At 35.2% G+C, this 22,644-nt stretch overlaps 1 pseudogene; it reads left to right on the forward strand.

The window, feature by feature from the left end:
* The first annotated feature begins 49 nt into the window (after positions 1-49).
* Positions 50-21,778, forward strand: LOC141812930 (uncharacterized; annotated as a pseudogene).
* Positions 21,779-22,644: the final 866 nt, after the last annotated feature.

Below are 22,644 nucleotides of genomic sequence, written 5' to 3' on the forward strand. Positions count from 1 at the left end.
GGTCTCTCTCTCCTGCTTCCGCTCCGCCGGACCCTACTCGAGAGCGGCGATGGATGTTCCCGGATCGTCTGCTCTTCCTCTCGCCCAACGGCACCATGGCATGGCCGCGCCTGCGCCCTACAACCCGCAGCAGACCTCCGCCTCACCCCCCGCTATGTCTCAGCGTCCGTTGCCGCCTATGGTTGCGAACAAGCTCCGCCTCAAGATGATCGCCAAGCGCCTCCATTTGAAATTCGCAGGAAGCATAACTTTGGACCCCCCGGAGTTCGTCTACCTCGTAATCTCCCTCGCGAGGTCGGGTCGTACGTTTCTTTTTTTCGTTTTGATGCAGGAATTCTGTGGAGGATTTGTGCTCTACAATGTTCTTAGATGTAGACACTTAGAGATTAAGGCACACAATGGTTTTCGTTTATAGGCTTACTTTAGGCTTTAGACGTCTGCTAGCGAGGCCTGGAATGGTCGTCAGAAACTAACTGAATTAACTCAAGGATGATAGATGATAGGCCTTATAATTCAAGTGGAAGTACTTTATTTAAAACAATGATTACTGAAGACCTATCTGCAACCAGATGTCATCCTCTTAGTTACGGTGATAGAAATGTTTCAGAGGATCAAATAAATGAGATAATTAGATAGCCAAGTCGAATCAGTTTGTTTTCAAGATGTGAGAGGAAGAGGTAGAAAAAACTCTAGTTGACAATTGAGATCAACTTAAACTATTTAGAATCAGAAGCAATACAAAGTTCAAGGGCAGATAGATCCGTGAAACTGATGGAATTGACTGACCATAAGTAATTGGGACTCACCATTTGTCTGTTTTTATGCTTTCTTTTTCTGTTTGTGAAATTTAAATCCTTATAATTCTGAATTTCCATTAGTGAAACGTTCAGTTTTTCTAATACTACTAAATGCTTCTGGGACATCCATATGTCCACTTAAAACCTCCATTCTCTTGCTGTCTTACCTTAAAGTCTGTTGCCCTTGCAAATAATAGGTACATTGTGTGGAATTCATTTCTGACCTTTGTTACTGGTTACTCTATGTGTTGTCAAAATTTTGATTTTTTTTCTATGACATCATTGATCTTCTTCTTCTACTGTTCTCAGTTGGGCATCTACTGTGTGATAGGTTTATTTAATATCAACTATGGAACTATAGGCAACATTAGTATAGGCATATGTTGATCAATCTACTATATTGATCTCCTTGCTCATTTCACCTATATGGATTTACTGACAAATATTACATAATTAGCTGTAAATAGGTGGTTATATCCCTGAAGCAGATTATCATTGCTCTCCACTCTCTATCAGTTTACTACCTCTTGAATTCACTCATTTCTTGTCCCACTCATACTGTCTTTCCTCCCTATTTACCTGTGTTGACATGAACATTGATACAATTTGAAAAATGAGTATGGGGAATTGAATTCGTTTTCCTCAAACGCAAATCGAGCATGAAGATGATGGCGTTGCTAACGAGGAAGATGATAAAACTTGCTTCAATGTCTTGACAAGGAAGGCGTTGAGGAAGATGGGGAGGAGACATATCTTTTGTTATGTCTCAATAAGGAAGACGTTGAGGAAGACAAGGAGACATATCTTTTGTTGTGTCTTAATAAGGAAGACGAAGGTGTCATGCAAGGAGAGTGAGAGGGATTGTTCATATCGTGGGAGAGAGATTGTTCATGCTCGCTTTGTGGGGAATAGGGTCCAAAGGGGTATATATCAATACACATGGGTATATTAATTAGGAGATATCAATAAGTTGTGGTACACGTATAAACGTTGGGGTATATTGGTTAAATTTTGTTAATAAGTTGTGGTATATAGTATATAAGTTAGGGTATTTAGTTAAACTAGGTCTTTGAATTATTATAAGTATTTATTGTGTTTTTGTACCCATGCCTTAAATTTGGATCATTTTTCATTGCCCTCATGTTCCCATTTAAAAAAAAAATCATATATTTGACATCTCGATCCATATCAAAGTTTTATAACTGATTACATCCAAGCAACACACCTCATTATGACAATCAACTACCATCTAGTCTATTGCATTATTAATTTTTTGTATCTGCACTACCAATTTTTTTTTGCAGCTTTATAATGAATTTGCACACATTTTTAGCTTTTTGTTGTTTTCCTCAAAGGAGAAAACAACCTTTTTAATCATAAAAAAGGAAGATGCTGAGTGGAAGGAGATGAGGAAAATACATTGATGAGTTGTTAAAGAGATTTGTGCGCAAGGAGAGTATTAAATCAAATCTATGAATTCAAATCATCTCGAGATTTGTATGGATGGCCGGTGGCTATATGGGGGGCTTGGATAGCATGAAATCGACAAATTAGAATTCTTGATTTCTCTTGCACATATTCAAGGCTAAAAATACTTGGTAGTACATGGTGCTCGTATGTGGATTTGGTTGTGTTTGAGTTAGTTCATTGTGGAAATGAGAAATAACAATAATAAAAGCAATACAAATCAAGGAATCTTACGCAATTTGGACCCTTAGTCCTACTCCACGGCCTACTTATTCGTAAGGTGAATCACTTTCAAAATTCACTAAGAGAATCTTCTTTTTAAAAAGTGGAGAAACCTTGTACAATAAGTTTCTTTCTCGCATAAAATATAACAATAAGTTCAAAGAGAGGAATTATTAAAAACTCCTAGAGAAAGCCTCTGTAAGCTCTTGGATGATTTTCTCGACCACTTAGTACTCAATGCATGCTCACTTATGAAGAGAAAACATGCTCAATGCTTATATTGAAAAACTTCTAATAGCTAGCTAATGGTTAGGTTTCACAAATTCTTAAGCCAGTCATCGCGAGCCAATTGACCCTGCTCACTAAGTCCAAATATAGTCAACTCAAGTCAACACAAAACATTCTCTTTCCAAACAAAGGGTTTGTAGTCAAGTTCAACATTCCAATCGATTGTGATCACTTGTAGTAGATTCAATCTGTTCAAAGATACTCACTTTACTCGATTTACCCCTCAACCTACTTAAAACTCCAAGATTGAGTTTGATCGTAAACTACAACATTTCTTGGGTTAATGCTCTCTATAAGTCAAGTAGGTAGCCCCTATCTAGTTTACCCACAATATCCAATGATGTTGCCCAAAAGCATTAACCCTAGACACTATTTGCACACATAATCTCTCACATGTCTATCTTTTAGATATTCACGTGCCTTATCATTCGCAATAAAGTCGCCCTAAGCTCTATGCTAAAGATTGTCACTTGTCCAAAGGCCTTGCTTGAGTCTTCACCACTTTCCTAAAGGCCACCTCAAGCTTTTCACTTTCCTAAAGGCCACTTCAAACTCTTCACTTTCCTAAAGGCCTTGCCTCAAGCTCTCACTTGCTTAAAGGCCTCGCCTGCATGTCTTCACCACTTGCCCAAAAGCCTCGCCTCTAGGTCTTCACCAGCTCCATGCTCTTGGTCCTAGTGTCCACCTCCCTAGCAATTTTTTGGTCCCTTAGATATCTCATACTATCCTTCGTCGATCACCTCTGGTCCCACCTCGTGTCAAGCCTTTGAGCCATTGAATTGAACCAAAATGAGACTTTGTTGAGTCACTTTATGTGCTACCTGCTAAATCCTTGTAAACTTTAAGCACATATCAGACAAATCTAATCTAAATCCTTTGTCAAACACATTAAAACATCCTCAAAGCAATATTGTTGGACCCAACTGTGTATGAGCATTATTGAGGTAACAAGCTTCCCAAACCGCTTAGAAGCATCATTGCACTAACACTAAGTACCAAGCCAAACATACAAACACTAAGTACCAAACCACTTTGATGCTGATTAATGTATCACATATCTCACAGATCACACAAATCATACAAACATTGAACAAAGAGGAATTATTAATAACTCAAAGATGATCAACATTTAAAATTGCACCTCTTTTATAGGCCTCAACCTAAAGAAGCTAGGTAAATTAAATTAGGAATTAGGAATAATCCAATCTAATTTATACTCCTACCATAACTATCTCTTCTAAATTTAGAAATTACCGAGACAACTTAACTCCTTAAAATTAAACATTTTCTCAACCACTTATTATCCTAAAATGGAGATGTTACGAAAATAAATTTTTAGAAACCAAAACTTAAAGTCAAACAAAATCCTATTTTACATCAGTGAGTGTTCAAGGTGGAAATTAATCTCAGTCTTGAGATACATAATCCTAAAACAAGTTTTGCGCCGTTACTTTTATCCTGTCGCTTCTATTTACTAGTACCATTTCTACAACTTTAATATGTTACTATTATTTTTGTATATCAAGGTTCAACATTATTAACAAATTGGTAAAAATCATTCATATCTATCTATTGTATCTGAACATGCTATTAGCTATGTTTTATTCTATTTCATTTACGGAACATTTTCTTTTGTAAATGCAGATGCATTGACTATGCTATCTCACATAATGATATTCCTGAACATGGACTTCTTCACTGTCTTTCTCCAATAATAAAACAGGTAATTGGTTATTTCATATTAAAGTTTGGGTCAACTTTTATCCTCAATGCATGGAAAAACTTTTAGCTAGATTGTATCGTATGGAAAAATACATTCTGCTTGCAATTATTTTAATTTGTAACAGGATTACAACTTGATCTACTTAGCAAAGTATTCATGAATGTCAGTGCATTTAATTCATGATTAATCAATGGTTCTTTATCAAAAAATGAATTTTGTTCAAAGCTAAGATTAAGATGATCATTTGGAGTTTCTTGTCAGAGAAAATATGGAAAACAGAGACTGTAAACTAGAATTTGAAGAAGATATTTCTTTGTTCTCTTGTGCATTTAGTTTTTGTCTTCTTTCTCTTCTTCAACCAGGTTGGTCTCCTTTGGTTTCTGCTCTTGATTGGTGCTGATCGATACCATCTCACTAGCAGTCCTAGCATGTGTAGCATCAGAAATGATCTCATCTTACAAAGAGGGAAAATTTTACTAAATCGAAAAATATCATCACATGAGGATCTAAACCCTTTTAATAAGGCAAATAATAAAGGCCAAAGACTCCTAATACAAGGGTTCCAAAAAAGATAAAAAACTTAAAACAAATCAGACTTAAAACAGCTTTTAAGAATTTAAAACTTACACAGTAATTTATAGCCTGATTTTGAAGCAAGATCATTTGCCTTGACCAAGTAGAACTTGACTCCTGATGAGTGATTAGCTTCTTTGTTGGCCCCTAGGGCTACGGTGCAATGGCAAGGGGCTTTTGTAGTAATCAGACATCCAGAGGTTGATTCCTAGCTACGACGCACTGTGAATTAATTTCCTTCAGTGGGAAGACAACCTTGGAACATTGGCTGCGAAGTGACATGCCGTTTGCACTTCCTGATTTACCTTGGTGATTGGTGGCAAACTTCCGTGGGGCTGGGCCGGTCACCTCTAGGATTAGTCGGTTTGAAGAGTTGAATATCTGAATTACCAAAAAAAAATTGTCTCACCAACTTTGTTTAGCATGGCTTCTTGGTTATCTTTACACTATCTACCTTTCGAATGAGTGAGAAAAGGGATGTTATTTTCATATTTGCTTTATCTTTTCAGAAATCAATTTTCTTTATTACCTTTTTCTTTAGACACCCTTTCAGATTAGTCAAAATTATTGTATCTTCTTTTTCTTTCTATTCTCGAAGAACTAAGCTTAGTCAATTGTCTGATTATAAAGTTGCCATGCTTTGTGGAACTATGTTCTATGTAGCTCCACATGGTCCTATCTAGTATGAAGGTACTAGGATTAATGGGATGTAACCTGTGATAGTAAATATACAAAGATGGAGACACGAATATCTCGTAGTAGATTAAAATTGAATTGACAGTTAAATAAGTCGGTAAAGTTAAATAATGTGTTACAATCAATTTCACATACAGTTAGGAATGGTGGAATTAATGCTTCTAGAGAAGGAATTATGAGACAATTTGTGTTCATGAATTTAAAAGGATAATTTAAACTTTATAACAATGATTACTTGATATAATTTTTTCCCAATGTCGCCATGCATCTCTAAATTAACTTAGTAAAAACTTCAATGTAATGACACGTAGTAGATAAGGAAAATAACTCATTATGCTAACAAGCTCTAGTGTCATGAATCACTGTAGAGGGACACACTAATGGAAGTCTAATTTTGCTAATTATCAAATGAAGGTCTTGCATTCTTAGTCCATTGTTCTTGTTTGTTTCAATCCTCTGGTTTGATTTCTTTTAGTAACATGAAGGAGTTATAATCTGAGCCAAAGTTGTGGTTAGCTGCATTTTTCAATTTCCCATTTTTGTTTGTTCAGATAACATTAACAAGTTATAAGATGTAAACCTAAGTCATGGGCAATAGCATGTTGATTGTTCTCTGAATAGATTAATTGAATGTGACTCTTCTAAGGTTATATAATCAGAAAAATCTTCTAAAGTCAACTCCTAAACGAACCTTTTTAAGTCTCATCAGGATGATCCTCTAAGATTAATCTATTAGGGAATTTTAGTGTACATAAAATTCTTGTTAGATATCTTGGATTTGTTAATAAGATAGAAAGGGATATCGACGAAGATACTAATAATATGATAGAAAGTGGGTGATTGAGAATTGAGATAGAGAAGAGTTGTAAATTATTATGCAATCATCATGTACCCTTTAGGTTAAATGTGTAGTAGAACCTGCCATACCTTATGAACAAGATTGTTTGGTTGGTTCACCATACTTTATGATCAAAGTGTAGGTTATATAGAAAACAATACGACCTCCACACTTGCAGAACCCTAATTGCATAGACCTGTTCAACCAAAAAATTTAGTCTGTTTGCTTGTTTGATTTGTTTCTCACATAACAAAATACCACATGCAGCTAAAACTTGGGTTTGACTGACCGACCTAGTTGGAAAAATGATGTTGACCTAGCTTAACTTTTACATTTCTCAAAATATGTTTTTTAATATTTTATGGGTGATGTTTTTTCATATTTTATTATATATTATATACAAGTTTAAATACTTTGAAGTAAGAACTGCTCCAAATAGTAAACTAGTGACTCATAGTTGGATCAGTTTGTTGTTTGGTTCGTGTCTCATAACTATGTTTTATATATTAGAGGTTGTAAAATAGTAGAAGATCAGCCCAAATTTCCTCACTTCTGAAATTTTAATAAACTTTAGCAAAATTGATTGATTTTAGTGACATAAAGTTCTATGGCAGTATAAGATCCATGTACTCATTCTCAAATGGCAACTATGTCTGATGGTGCTAGATTAGCACTGCCACCTAGTATACCTTGTTCAAACAGAAGTTGGAGGAAGAGAAATAGGATCTTTTTCTTCCTAAAAGAGAGTATGCACATATATCTGTATATAGAACATGATGTATAGAGTTATAGATACAGAACAAGATAGGTTGAATCTTCCACTTTCACAACACAAGGAAACTAGACCGACATGTAAATTCAGCTAGTCTATTTAAATACATATATACTTAGGTTGATACTCCATTGCCTGGGATATGTTCAGCCTGTACTTTGGCATAGATTTATGCTGGTCTAGATGGGTCAGTTCCACCTAAATTTTTTTAGCGCAATTACGTTTGCATGAAATATGATGCCATCAATGGAACATTATAGCTGTGAATCTTCTCCAATAGGTTTGTATTGTTATTGTCAAATAAACTGTATGTATGCTTATGCATGATACACAAACAAGTATAATTTTGCATAATGAAGTGGAACCATCTTGTTCTTCCTGGTTTTCCATGTCTGAGAGAGATTCTTTTCTGTCAGCTTAATTTATGTATTTTTTTTGGTTACTGCAGCTTTAGATTGTTTTTCTTTTGATGCTTGATTAATAAATTCTTAATTTCTTTAAGTTCTACTGCTTAATTATTTGGTTTTGCATATGATCTTGTAGTTCTTCTCTGTTCTCATGTCAATCAAATCTTGTTTGTGGAAGCCAATTGTTATATTCTTTCACCATCGTGTTGTATAGGTTTATCAATGTCAGAACCAGAGTGACACTTCACTCCAAACAGCTATCATGGTGCTAATGATTGCGGTCAAGGTAGTAATTCTTAATCAGGCTTGGATCTTCAATGAGTTTAATGCATTTGATTTAGGTAATATATTTGTTTAAATTTGCATCATGTTGAAGCATCCAAGTGGCATAGACGATCTGATTGTTTTTCAAGTTATTTTGAGCTTTTCAACATATCTCAGATCAATTAACTGAAGAGAAAAGTAATTCAGATGATAAATCAACCATGGAGGTATTTTCATGAGAACAAATTAGATCTAAAAGAAAAGGGAGGGATGTGGACGATTGCTAATTTAACTTTGATTAGAAAACTGATTGTTTACCTTTTTTGATTTGTTACTGTCGCTACCTATCATCTAGTTTCCATCTGAGATTACTGAATTTGATTTGTGCTATTCTATATTGCTTTCCTGTATTCTTGGAGTATTGATTACTATAAACTTATTATTAACTTACTATTAACTATGTGCCCTTTGATCTTCTTGGAGTATTGATTACTATTAACTTATTATTTAAACAGATGAGTTTCACAGCTATCATTCATTTCATATTTTTCTAAAATTTATTTTCTCACAGAATGCTTGTTCCAAGGAATGGTTTCCCAATTCAGATGTGAAAGAACTACTCGGCAAGACAAATGAGGTGCAAATATTCTTCTTAAGATTTTTCATTTTTTGTATCTTTTCTATTCTAGCCATAAATATGGTCTTTCTAATTACATAAATTTTGATACCTAGCTATATAGCAGCTTTTGCATGTCAGTGAGTAATACCATTGTGGGCAATGCTCAAGTTATTATTTACAAGATTCTGCCCAGGTATATATTTTTCTTTCCTCAGAACTACTTTTTGCACCTTGTCTCTCTAAATTGCAAAATATTAAGGGGTTTCTTAATCCATGAAATACACCATTCTCATATAAAATAAATTTAATTAATTCTCATCAATAAGTTGCTAGCTGTGAGATTGAAGACTTCGGTTCAATCTTAACCATGCTTTAGGATTTTTGCTTTAGGCTATGTAAAGTTTTTCTCATTGCATATAAGAACCACTAGCTTCTCGAGTAACAAATTGCTTCATATAAATCAATTCCATTAGGTCACCGTGGAGGAAAACATCTTGATATTTAGCTTGTGAAGAGACCACTAGAAGATGGAGACCAAATTGAGGAAGAATTGGGTTTTAAATAATCTTAGCCAAGACTTAGGTGTCAGATATACATTTTGTCACATAAGGTTGAATCTCCATCTAAGTTTAGTCCCACCTATAACTATTTATACAAGTGCACTCAATTTTCAATTACACCATAAATTACATGCCAAGAAAGAGGTAGTGCCTCTAGGACTTTATGTGCCAAAAAGCCTCTCTTTCTGGTCTTCCATGTCAATAGACCTTGCCTCTAGATTTCCTTGTTTACTAACAACTGTGGATTTCGACCTGCTAGAATTTCCATGTGTTATGCATCTAGTCACCCTCAACATGCTTGGACTTCTATCTACCAAGTATTTGACTCTTGAGCTACTTGGACTTCCGGTTTCCAAATATCCGGTCAACTTCAACCTACTTAGACTACACTTGACACACCATTTCAGTAATCATGATATAGGTATAACTTAAACCTTTTCCTAAACATCAAACCACATGCTTAAAGGCATAATTGCACCAATGATCCATACACAAGCTCGTTGTCTTGTAGCAGTAGAAGAAGCAATCAAGATGCTTGTGAGGATTGGGTCATTGGATTGCTGTAAGAGTGCTAGTAAGCGAGCATCAATCCACTCCTATGATGCTCTAACCTTGTCCAATGAATCTAATTGGGAGAGTTGCAGCTTGCTAAAAATGTGCATTCTGTTCAGTTTCTTGCATGGCAATTGGTCATGGAATCATAAAGGCTAGAGGAGTTCAATTCTGGTGATGTCAGAAGATATATTGGCTTCCCGCTGCCATAAATTGAGTGTTTGACTGTTATAAAAAAGGAGGCCAACAAAAAGAGGGATTTGCCAATTTTTGGAATTGTTGGTTGTCGCTGTTGATGGAAACAAGGTGCATGTGAGCGAGAAAGCTAGTTGGTACTTAGCTCTATGCTTTAAATCTGGTTCCATGCTGGTCAGCATAGGTGAAAGTTTTCATTTCGCTCATCGAGTAGCACACAAGAAGCTACCTATATGCGAGCGAATGAGCAAAACTACTACCTTCATCGTGAGAAGCTTTGGAAACTCTTAATTTGCTCATTCTTTGTTGCGAGAAGATTCAAAATCTATGAATCCGCTCATCCTTCTTTGAATTGCTAATTGTCGTAGCGAAAAGTTCTTTAGTTGCTCATTCTTCAGTACATCTTCTGCTAGTTGCTGGTGTCTTTTACAAGGATCGAAATAGAGTCTTCCTCGTCCTCTCTCTCTTCTGCAAGCTTAGACATGTTGCACGAGGTGTGACAGTTAAATCCTCTTCTACCTATTTCTCCTTTAATGCTAAACAGCCAAGCTTGCACACAAGTATTAAAAATTTGAAAATTCTGCAGCTGAACTTGTTTACTGCCTCTTTCCAAGTATCCATTGTGAAGGAGCTGTCTGCTAGGGTGACTGCTTCCACCTGACAGACCTTATCTTGATTGTGGTTTAATAGGATTGATCATATGCCCATTCAACTTTAAATAGTGTTCTCTTTCATTTTATCATTTGGATAATTCCTAAATGTTTTAGTTATTTTTTTCAGCAAACATTACATCTGCCCGCATCTTTATGCTAGAGATCTCTACTTTGTGTAGCTACTGATGTGATCATTTATTCCTTTGCTTTATCTTTTGCATAGATCTCACTTGTTTCTCTATCATTTAAGAATGCAATGCCTGTAGTAACTTTTTGAGAAATACTAATCTGTTTTTTTACTATATTCCTTTTGTTCTTTCTTGAAGGTTTTATCCACAGTACAAATTTCACCGTGTAATTGTTTCGCTTGAAGCAAAGGTCTGGTAGTGTATTTATTTTCTTTATAATGTGAAATCTTGAACATCCATTTCTCTGTCAGTTCATTGGTTTTTGTTTCTTTTCCTGTGGCATTGTTTGCTTTTGTTTTTCTAAAAACTTGATATGCTTTGTTATTTCAAATACGATTACAATCCATCTATTAATATACTTCAAGATAATTAACTGAGCTAAGAATTAGGAAACTAGACTAGGTAAGTATAAGCTAGATTATTTGTGCATATTCTTCCAAATGTTCACCTCAAGTTGGGACATAGATTTAAATGCCTAATTATGTGAAGGCATAAATTAATCAACGAAAAGTGATTTGGTAAAGACGTGTATGGTGTGCTATTCCTCTTAGAACATAACTGTGTCGTGTTACCAAGAGGAGGAACTCTTGGCCAAGCAAAATTTAATCCCAATAGGGAGAGAGGGGAGAGGTGTGGTAGTTTGGAGAGAAACTCCTTCCTTGGTCGACCTCATTTTCTCATCATCTCCCTCTCAAATCTCTATCACTTGGTCCCTTTTCCGTTAGGCAATGAAAAGCATCAAACTAAGAGAAGGGAAGATGGATTTTCAAACACAAGTTATTGATAAAAACCAGGGAATATTATAACTGATTACCAATTTTAATAGTTAATACAGCATCACCAATTCCTTAATAGTAATAAATTATTCATTAGTGCCTCCCAAGAACTTAATATCATACCTGGTATAGTTACCTAGGACTTGCACACTATTATTAACTAAATAGCCTATTATTAGTATTACTAGCATATTAAATATTTATACAACACATCATTATGCAAATAATTTGTTATATTATGTTAATACCTAGCTTGCCACCCAGATTATTACTATAACCAAATAAAATACAATACTTATATTAACACTACTTAGTAGTTAACTAGTTATTTACATCACCATACTTGTACCTACAACCCACTAGTCCTATAATTGACATTCATTGCTCTTTGATCAAATTGAGGATATGATCTGAAGATGCTGCGTATCTTCTTGCTCGTCTATGATGACTACAAGTCCTGCTCTGTCTAATTCTAGTGTAGGAGAGCTCAACTTTTGGCTTTGGCAGGTAACAAAGGCTCCTCAATGCTAATTGTAGCAGCCTTTCCTCTCTTCCCAGATTTATCCCTTTCCTCTCTTCCCAGATTTATCTCTTTCTCCTTACCATGTTTAATCTAGATGGAGATCTCAATAAATGACAAAGTCAACTGAGATCTACTAAAAAATAGGAAATTTTTGACAAATATGATTCAATTATCTCTTGGTTTTGACGAGTTTCATTGAGATTTCAGAAACACCAAACATTCCTTCAGTGGTGACCCTTGAAGCAAGAATTAGTGCATGCCCAAGATTTCAACTAGAATTGAATTATCTACTTCCAATTCTATCCAACTTACATGATGCATTTCAGGATCAGCTTAGTTTGACTATGATTCAGAAATAATTTTATAGAACTAATGACATATCATGAATGCTTACTTAAACATTTATTGTGGATTATACTTTCATCATTATTAATGTGCAGTTAACTTCTTTTTTCATTGGTAACCATAATGATTTTATAGATATATTTACTAGTCTGGCTCATTTTGGCTGACCAAGGTCCAAACTCCTTGTCTATAGAAGTGTGTTATGACAACATCCACCATCCTGTACCTGAGGTTTGAAACAATATTCTTTTTATGTCCCTCATTAAAGAAAATATGATATCTAAGGTTTAAGGATTTGCATGATGTTAATGAGGGTATTAATTTACATAGAAATTGTTGTTTGTATGTATCTGCGGCTTTATGCAGATACACTTTAGCATGATTGTTATTCTTTTTTTTTCTTTTAGATAATAGTTGGAATCAAAGTAGATGCTGAATTTCCTTTCTTGTATTCCTACATCCATCTTGCATGCTGTATTTTACACTACTAGTTTGTTTCTTTTTCTTTTTTCCCCTTGAAGCAGCTAGTAATTCGTTGTATCTCTGTTGCTGCCTAATTTTGATGCTACAATGGTTGATTTACCTCTGTCTAGTCATGGCTTACTGTTACAGCCTACTTATGATGTTTCTCATGGATGTATTTATACATCTTGTAATTCATTGTTCATTTTTTGCAGCCTGGTTATGATGTTCTAGTGGCTGATTTCCACATTCAGAGAACCATACCTCCAGATGAAAGGATTGTAAGTAGTCTCATTGATCTTCTTTATCATAGGTTTCTAAGTCAAAATTTGTGTCTGTCCACTTGTGACTGTATGAACAACCACAAATCCAAGTCAAAGTTTTGCATTTGTATTTGTATCCTTTTTTGTTAATCAATTTATGATTTCAAGCAATTTGTTACTCTTGCCGCATACTTGATTTGTGCTAGATCAGTGATATATAATGCTGGTGGTTCATCTGATGAAATATGCCATTCTTCTACAAACAAACATACATATATCATTCACACATTCATATATACAAAATTACAATCTTTGAGGTGCTTGTTTTGTTATGAGAAGTTAGGTCAGGTTGACAAACATAATAGGAGTGTATTTTAGAATAAATATTTTATGGAAGTTGGAGAGTGGTTAATTGAAGACTCAAGCAATGGCATGGGAGAGCATAGTTTGTTGAACTAGTATTGCGAGTAGTTAGTCCGCAATTCATACAATCAGTCATATTGGATTGGTCAGATCACTTAATAAAACAAAATAATACTTTACAATAAAAATTAAAGTGCCAAGGAAAGGAATTAAATTTATCGAAAATTAGTGAATAGTGTTTCAATATAATAGATTAAACTGAAACTATGCTGAGTCATAAATTACTTAATAATAGCATCTTTGATATTATTCAATTAAGACATTACTTTGCAATAACATCTCATTTACAGGAAAAATTTATAGCTTATATTATCAGAGTATTTGTGTGTATATATATAATTATATACTATTATTGTATTATTATGTTATATAATGTCAATTTATTAAAGATAAAAGGAAAAATAATATTAAGACTACAATTTGTCTTATTATATGGGTCAATGCGTCGGACATTCAGATTACAACTTGTACAAAAAATTAATGTAGCGGAGGTAAAATGCTAAGATGCATATGTTGAGTCAGGAAGACAAGATAATAAACAACCTCTCTGTGACTAACTATAGGTAGCTTAAATACAAGATAAAAATGAGAAGTAAAACACTAAGATAATACAATCATGTGAAGATGGTTGTTAGATTATATACTAGCCAAGTTCAATCAACTAGAATGAGAGTTTAGTGTCTGCTTCCTATAAGGGAAGGAAAAGCGGATGGAAGCAAGATGACAAAAAGATTTCCCAGCAACACTTACCTTCTGTTACCTTCATCAGAAATTGAGGGAGGGAAGAGAAAAGCTTAGGAAACCTTTTCCTAGTTTGCCCCAATTTTGCCTTTATCCGATTTGGACAAAAAAGAATCACTCTTCGCATGCAATGGAGCTTAAAATCCATTTTGATTTATATTTTTTGTTATGTTTTTTAAAAATGAAGTATGAAATTAAGTTTCCATCCTCCAAGGAAATGCTCAGAAGGAAAATTCTACTTTCTTTCCCTCCAAGGAAACCAAAACTAGGAAATTATTTCCAATCCTTTTCCTATGATTTTTTTCCACATCCACTTTCTTCTAGTTGTTTCCTTCATTCACAAGAAAGGGCTGGCAGAGTAGGGAAAAACCAAAGGAAACTTTTGCCAGTGAAGTAAAAGGGGCTTAAGAGGTCTAATATATCACTAGTGATATAGTATTGAGTCACGATAAGATCCATATAGAACTTCAAATAGTTGGTATTGGCATAACTTGATGATAATCATGAAGTATTAAGCTCAACCTTGACTTGAGCCAAACTAACCAAGTCTTTGCTAACTCAAAAGATTTTCAGGAAAGATTCGAGACAACACTTAGCAATATAATTCTAAAGATCCCAAGAGGTCTCCCTCATAGCCCATCAAAAAGGGTGAGAGTCACGTTTCATGCCTTTCCTGGCTGAAAAGAGACATGCCAGTTGAGTTCTTGATAAATGTACACAGAATTTCTGTTCATTGTCTGGGAATTTGCAATATTTGTTAATTGATTTCTAAGATGATAATATGTATGTTGCTCTCTCCCCTCTCTAAAATTCCTGCATCAGAGTTATTTGCTAAGTTAATTCCCCTTAGCTGTAATTAGCACAATCATGGTTTGTAATTTTTTCATCAGATTACTTGTTTTTGAGTTGATAGGGTTTAGATATGATTTGATCTCTCTGTTGGCAGTGTCTACTAGTTGCTCAAATGGATAATTTAGAGACTTCATCGTGTATCATAAACCCCCAACATGTTAGGTATATCTGTTGCCATCCCTACCTTCTATTTCAGTGAGAGGATATTGAATTGTTTTGTTCCCACTTTATACTCAGCTTTTTGGTAAACGGGAAGGGTGTTGCAAGGAGGACAAACTCTTCAATGGTTTGTAGAACTTGACTGTTGGGATATTTACCTTCACAATGCTAGTAATTAATACCTATCGTATGATTTGTTATTTTGTAGGATACAGGACCACAGTTTCCTTCAGATATTACTAGCATGCTCAAATATGGGATGAATATTATTCAGGCTATCGGATATTTCACAGGTATGCTTATTCAAGCTTTGTTTACATCAATTGTTTTTACCTTTTCTGACATACAATAGTTAGTACCTTCTCCCTGTGAACATCTACTACAATTTCTTCAAATCAAAGCAGGTAATTATGTCATAGCCATAGCCTTTTTGAGTATGATAGCGACCCCCGACTGCTGCAAGATTGGAAGATTATGTGCAGCCAGTGACTCAAAATATGGTTTCAGGTAATGGAACGCATGTCCTTTCTCATCATTCACAGCAATGATTTGTACTTCTCTCTAACAAAATGATAATAAAGATTCTTTATATGCTTTGATCTCTCATGAAATGGAGAATGATTTAAGTTATACCTATTGCCAGTTGATTATCATGGTATAGTTCACTGGCTCTACAAGGGTGTATCCTAGATTGGTCCACAGATGCTTAATCCAACTGACTCGCATGTTGCTTAATCCATTTTGCATCAGAACATTTTATGATCTAATGCGACCTTGGTCCACTTTTGCATGACCTACCCTTTAGGTAATGTAAAATCCTTACAGCAACTACATAGCTACATAGTGATCTTGACATGTACTCCCTAGAAATTGAGTGGTCACAGTCACAACAAATGAAATCTTGAGACTAGTGATTGTGAGATGGTTCACTTTTCCTATCAAACTTCTGTACTTTTATGGATCACTCAATGGCTCCCTTTTCTCTCTTGGTACTAGTCTGACATTGGGATCCATAGAAGTATTTACAAGTTTAGTTCCTTACATGCTAACCTCCTTGAACATATCTACATACTTACGTTGTAAGATATAGATATCTCCTTTCCTTCTAAGCGAGTAACTTCTATATTAAGAAAGTACTGAAGGTTGTCTGGACTACTATGCTGAAATACTAGTGGAACATGACTGATCTTTACATTGGACCACTATGATGTGAAAGTTGATTGATCACAAAAGAAATTTATGTTGGTACAATCATGCCTCAGGTGGTTATGTTCAATTGGTTTATTTTGATGTGGTTGACAAAAAGTTTAAGTTAGGTTCATCGTGTGTTATGTGTGGGATCAATTGTAACTTTTGTATAAATTAGTGAACCAAACCATGAGAGAAGCATGTGCATAGTAATATTTTAGTTGTTACTGCTTTCTGTGAAGTAGGGACTCATAAAAGGACCAAAAAATGCTCATGATTGTGACATATGATTTTTTTTCAATTAACTTCGTTACTTTCCTATTTGATTGTCATAGATGCCATTCCAGCCAGAGTCGAATGGTTTATTTGTTGAATCATTTCCAAAAAAATTTACTATTTTTTTCCTTTTCCTCATGATTAATTAATGGAACATTTATAAACCTCCTCTAAAATATAAAATAACCAAAAATCCCTCCCAAGCCTCATGTTTGTAAAAAATACAAACTATATCCTCTTGTCCACTACACTTATCCACGCAATGACGTGAGCGTGTTTACATGCTCACAACTAACCTCACCCAACAAAATAATTTTTATTCAGTTGGCACAACATACAAATAATTAAACTAATTAATGATTAACTAACTAAAATATTTTTAGAATATTACAAAAAATAAATCCTTAAAATCCTAAGCTTAGTTAATAACTTTTAACGTAAGCATATTTTAATATCAGCCATATATGCCTTTGCATATGTCCTATGTACTGCATATGTATGCAGTGGATCCAACTGCACACTACCTGCATATTTTTTTGAAACCTTGGTCTTTGTGGACTCAGATTAATTTTGGCCTAAAAATATAGTCGATGGTGCTGTTCTATTCAGAGAACAGACATTTGAGTTTGTAATTTGTTACCTCGCTGGTTAACTTTGTCTTCTTAGTCATTGTGCATAAACTGTGTGGAGCTATTAGTATAACAACTTCTTTTCTTCCTAATTAATATTTATGCCTAGGTTATGCTAAAATTACTGCTATTTTTTTGTTGATTTGGACTAATTGCAATCAGTATTAAGATTTCTGTTTGAAATTGACTTTAGATTCTGACATAATTGAGGGACCATCAAGAATCTCACTAAATTGCCCTATAAGGTTAGTTGCAAGCTTCTTGGTTACTTGCATTGCTTTCATGATTGTTTATTTCCTTTCCTTGTTATTTAATTTTTTTTCTAATGAATGTTTAATAGAAGCTTGTTTTGCATGCATTAATTAAGTATTGTGCTAACCATCTTTAATTAAGGTAACAGTACCACATTTCTTATGACCATAAGAGAGACTTACACATTACACTTGATTGGTGTAGATGCAATTTTTAATACTCATGGTAGTTACAATTAAGTCCATCACAAATTGCTTGTAGGCTCTGGTATTATTGTTCAGTACATAGATAATTTGTTAAGAAATTCATTCTCTTGCCTATGTTGATCCAAGGATGTTTTTGATGAACCACCTTCTATTTTAGTCCTGTTTTTATTTTCATTAATTTGTCTCTCATACTATCCTGCATGTGCTATGTGCACTTTGAATCTCAATCTTTCTTTTGCTAAATCTGATCGGCCTTTGTGTGCTGCCCCTTGGATTCATTGTTGGTTACATCTTATTGTCATCTCAGATTTTTCCAGAATATTTGTGCTGGTTATTACGTGATCAAACATTCTGGCGATAATATTGCTGTTCTATCTTTAATAGTATTATATATATATATATATCAATTGTATGAAATTCAAAGATGTAGACATGCAGTTCCACAGCAGAACTTAGTTGAAGGTGCGCTTTTTCTTTATTTGACATCCCTAATCTAGACTGTACGACTACTTACTATTCCTAACTGAAGGTTTGAATGCCTATCCTCGCATAGCCTATCAATATAGCAAGACTCGCTTCCACGTATCACAGAAAGTTTTTCCTAAAAATCTGTCTATTACTTATTATACAGGTATCTGAAACACTGAATCCATTTCCTAATTTAATCTCCCTTCCATCATAAAATTGGTGTCTTGAGTTGTAGTAGACTCCATTTAGTTGCTTTGTACCTAGGTAGAAATATGTTTTGAGATCAAGTGGTTATATGCTGGAATCGCCATGCACATGTTGGCTAACATTTTATGTGTGGCAGTCCAAAAATGCAATGCTAACATGGGAAGTCAATATGCACTAATGCAATACATGGCGCATGCTAGTACAGTTGGTGGTTTGGTTCCAGGTTGTTTGTGGCGAGCATTTATAGACACAATTAACAACAATAAACATCAATGTAGTTTTTATGCATTAGCATTGTCCTGTTGGATCCAATTATTGCTATTGGGAGACACTTGAACCATTGAATTATTTGTAAGTTCTGATATGATTCATTTAGACAAGTCTAATTGGGTCACAGCCTTATGTTAATATCATAAAGCCAACCTGTATTTTATATTTATTCTCTTTTGCATTTGTTGCTGGATATAGTTGTAATGCCACTGTTACAACTGTTGTAAGTTTAGTATATTCATAGATTGTTTACACCCTACAATTGTAAATGTTATTCTTTATGCCCCTTACAGTTTCAAGCGCATAAAAACTCCCGTTAAAGGACGTCTCTGTAATCATCATCAGGTCTGTTTCTTCTTGTTTAGTTGATCATGAAAATCATTCGAAATATTTCTTTGACTCAAATATGTTTATGTAGTGTTTTGATTATGACAATTTCATGGAATTGAACTCCCGGAAGCCCTCTTGGCGTTGTCCGTGTTGTAACACATCTACTAGTTGTATTGAGCTGCGCATTGACCAAAAGATAGTTAAGGCATGTAATTTCAACAGTAATTATGGTATATATTACCAAACAACTCGTATTCTTTTATATATTGCCAGGTACTACAAGAGGTAGGAGAGGATGAAACAGATATTGTTATTTTCTCCAATGGATCATGGAAGACATCTTTTGAATACCATCAAGGTGTCAACCAATTGCACGGAGGAAAGTCTGGAAAAGGGGAAACAAGCATGGAGAATGACACAGTAACTTCAGCTGATGTTGTGAATCTAGTTATGGAAGAAAATTGCCTACCTGATAGAGCAAAGAGTCTAGACAGAGGTGAAAATGGTAATTCTGAATTAGAAGATAGGAAACCATTCAGGGAAAGTGAAGCTAGTCTTGATCCTTTGTATAATTCCTCAGTTGCAAATACTTCTATGCACCAAGCAGTTACTTGCCACACTGAAAGCAGTATTTGTACTATGTCTTTGGTGATATCAGATAATGCACTGGGAACATTGGAGTCACTTGTGCCTAGTGTTCTGCTGAATCCTGCTCATGCTGATGCTATTCTTCCAGCAGAAAATCAGGGCACCACAGATTTTGGAGTTTCACATGCTTCCATGAACTTTAATTATGAACCACGATTGTCAAATCTTTCTGAAAGTATGCCATTGCAGTCGTTACATGCGAGAAGTTCAATTACTACCAATGAAGCTGGGAGGTCTCCAATACCTAATGTTCCTAGAATCCCAACAATAACACATGCACTTTCTTCACAAACCCCAAGTTCTGTTTCACTTCCAAGGCTACAGACAGGTTTTTTTTTTTGTGATTCTATAATTCCAGAAGTATTTCTTTTCTATGTCATCATTCACTTTCTTCTTTAACAGCTACTCCCAGTGGGCTCAATTCAGTTATTGATAACGTGCGATTCAATGAACTTGCGAGGGTTAGCTATGTAGCTTCAACAGCAATGCGTTCCACAGCTCTGGTAATTTTGCTTAAGTGGCTATGCTAAATTATAAGAGGATTAATTTTTTCTCAAGGATCATGATGGTCCTAAAACTGCCAATGCTGGTCCTAAGCCTGGATGAAAAAGATTAAGGGTTGTGTTAGATTGAAAGCTAGCATCAAACATATATGAATGTTCTATGAATGGATCATGATGGTCCTAATTCAAGGATCCAAATGTCTTGGTCCTAATGGACTTGAATACTGTTAGTATACCAAACCTTGATACCCAGTATAACTTATAGTACATAGCATCTAAGATTGTCTCCATGTCCTAATACAATCTCTCCTGTGTTAGGAGTCTAGTTTTTAGCAGACTCTTAATTTTGCTAAAGAGGCCGTCCTATATTCTAGTTTTTGTAATCTTGCTTCAACAGCTTATCCCTGAAAACTATTTATATTCTTCTAGTTGTAATAAGCTTTCTTAGTTAGACCAGTATATGAGGCTGCAATAGGTGTAAGTTCCCTTTAGCTGATTCTATATTTTTGCGACCAAGGTAGCATCTCATTTTTGTGTAACAAATCAGACGTACTCATGGAGATTCATTAAATAGATGAAAATTTATATTCTATGACATTTGCATGGACTCATAGTTTGCTTGCTTTTTGCTTCATCAGCTGAGGAATAAATATAAACAACTTGCAACTCCCAACTCCTTGGAATATGCTAACTTACTAATCCTGGATTCTAGTAAGTAGTAGATATTAATCAACTTTTTTTTTGCCTGCCCAAATTCGGGGTCACCAGGGTCACCGCCACCAAAGTTACACTGCAGTACAACCGGTTGCAAACCTTCCTGTAGCAAACCATATCAGCACTCAGGCACCTCCAACCCATCTGAGAGGGGTGGGTGCTTATAGAGGAAACAACCAATCTCAAAGAAGGCATAGTTTCACAAATCCATCTAGTGTGTCACATTCAAGTCAGGTCCAGCAACCATCAACCAATCCAGCACACTCAATACCAGGACAAACTAGTTGTAATATACTTTCGTCAGTTCAACGTGCTGCACAGGCAACCTCATCACAGTCGTTCACAGCAAGAATTCCATCAACCAGAGAAGGATCTTTTCCCCAACTTGATATAGGTGGGCCGCTACCTTCAGTACTTGATCATTTGCCCGAGCTTCCAATTGAGCAGAACTGGCGGCCAACTGGGCGGATGAGAGGAAGTCTAACTGGCAGTGCCTACCAATCTGCCCTTAATCAATACATGGTTACTCAGACATCCCAAGCTCCAACTCCACCTTTCTCAGCTAGTGTTTCTACGAATGAGGAACGACCATCAATTGCCAACATGATAAGTTGTCAAGTACCGGTGGCTCAGAATGTTCATGAATTACTTGCTGAAACAGGCAACCCAACTGCCAGTTCGTATGGATCTGTGCAAGCCAGTGAATGGATGACTGATTTTAGAAAGTGAAGAGAGGCCCAATGACTTCATACAGCATCTATCTACCTTGAGTGGTGTATAAAAAAGTGCACTGACAGTTATCAACTGTGGTCTCTTCAGGCAACAAGCTGGAGACTGAATGGCGCATTTACTCTCACAATTCTCAGTTCTTTATAACACGTTTGAGTGGATTAACAAAATGGTTTATAGTTTAAGAACATGTTTACCCATTTCTCCAGGAAATTTAGTCTTAAGATTAGCCTTGGCTCCCTCCATGAAAAACACTTCGACGCCTTAACCTCCTGCCTCGTTGATTCCATTGGTAAGAGTTTGTGATGCTGCTTGATATTTGACACGATGTAAAACACAAATTATATATAGGTGGACAGTTTTTTGAAGGGAGCTGTAATTCAATGTATGTTACAGCACTTGATGTTGGCTTAGGCACGAAACCATCGTGATAAGACGATGAATGCCAACCTTAGTTAGGGTGAAAGCCTACTTTGTCAAACTTGTCATGTTATAGGGTGGCAAGGAAATTATTGATGGTGATGATGGATGTTTAGATGATGAAATATTTTTGATAGAATCGTTGATAAGCTTTTCTGAATTTTGCTAGATCATTGGACTAGTTATTGTGCTTTTAGACCTAATTCCCAATTTAGCCTACGATTATGTCTGCTTCGTTTGTTTTGATGAAAGAACGGTCTTATTTGACTAAATTTCTTACATATTTAGAAACTTGTCCTATTAAATATACCCTTTACTCCTATTCACCGGGTTGTGCAGGAAATCAGTCACATATATCTAAAGCTGTCGTGTATATCTTAAATCAATTTAATTTTTTAAAGAAACATGCCATTTAAACAAATGAAAATTCTTAATTAAATTATATG

This window comes from Curcuma longa, chromosome 20 (genome assembly GCF_044706935.1).
Source record: "Curcuma longa cultivar G26 ecotype Majalengka, Jawa Barat chromosome 20, ITB_CL_G26_1.1, whole genome shotgun sequence".
Lineage (NCBI taxonomy): Eukaryota > Viridiplantae > Streptophyta > Magnoliopsida > Zingiberales > Zingiberaceae > Curcuma > Curcuma longa.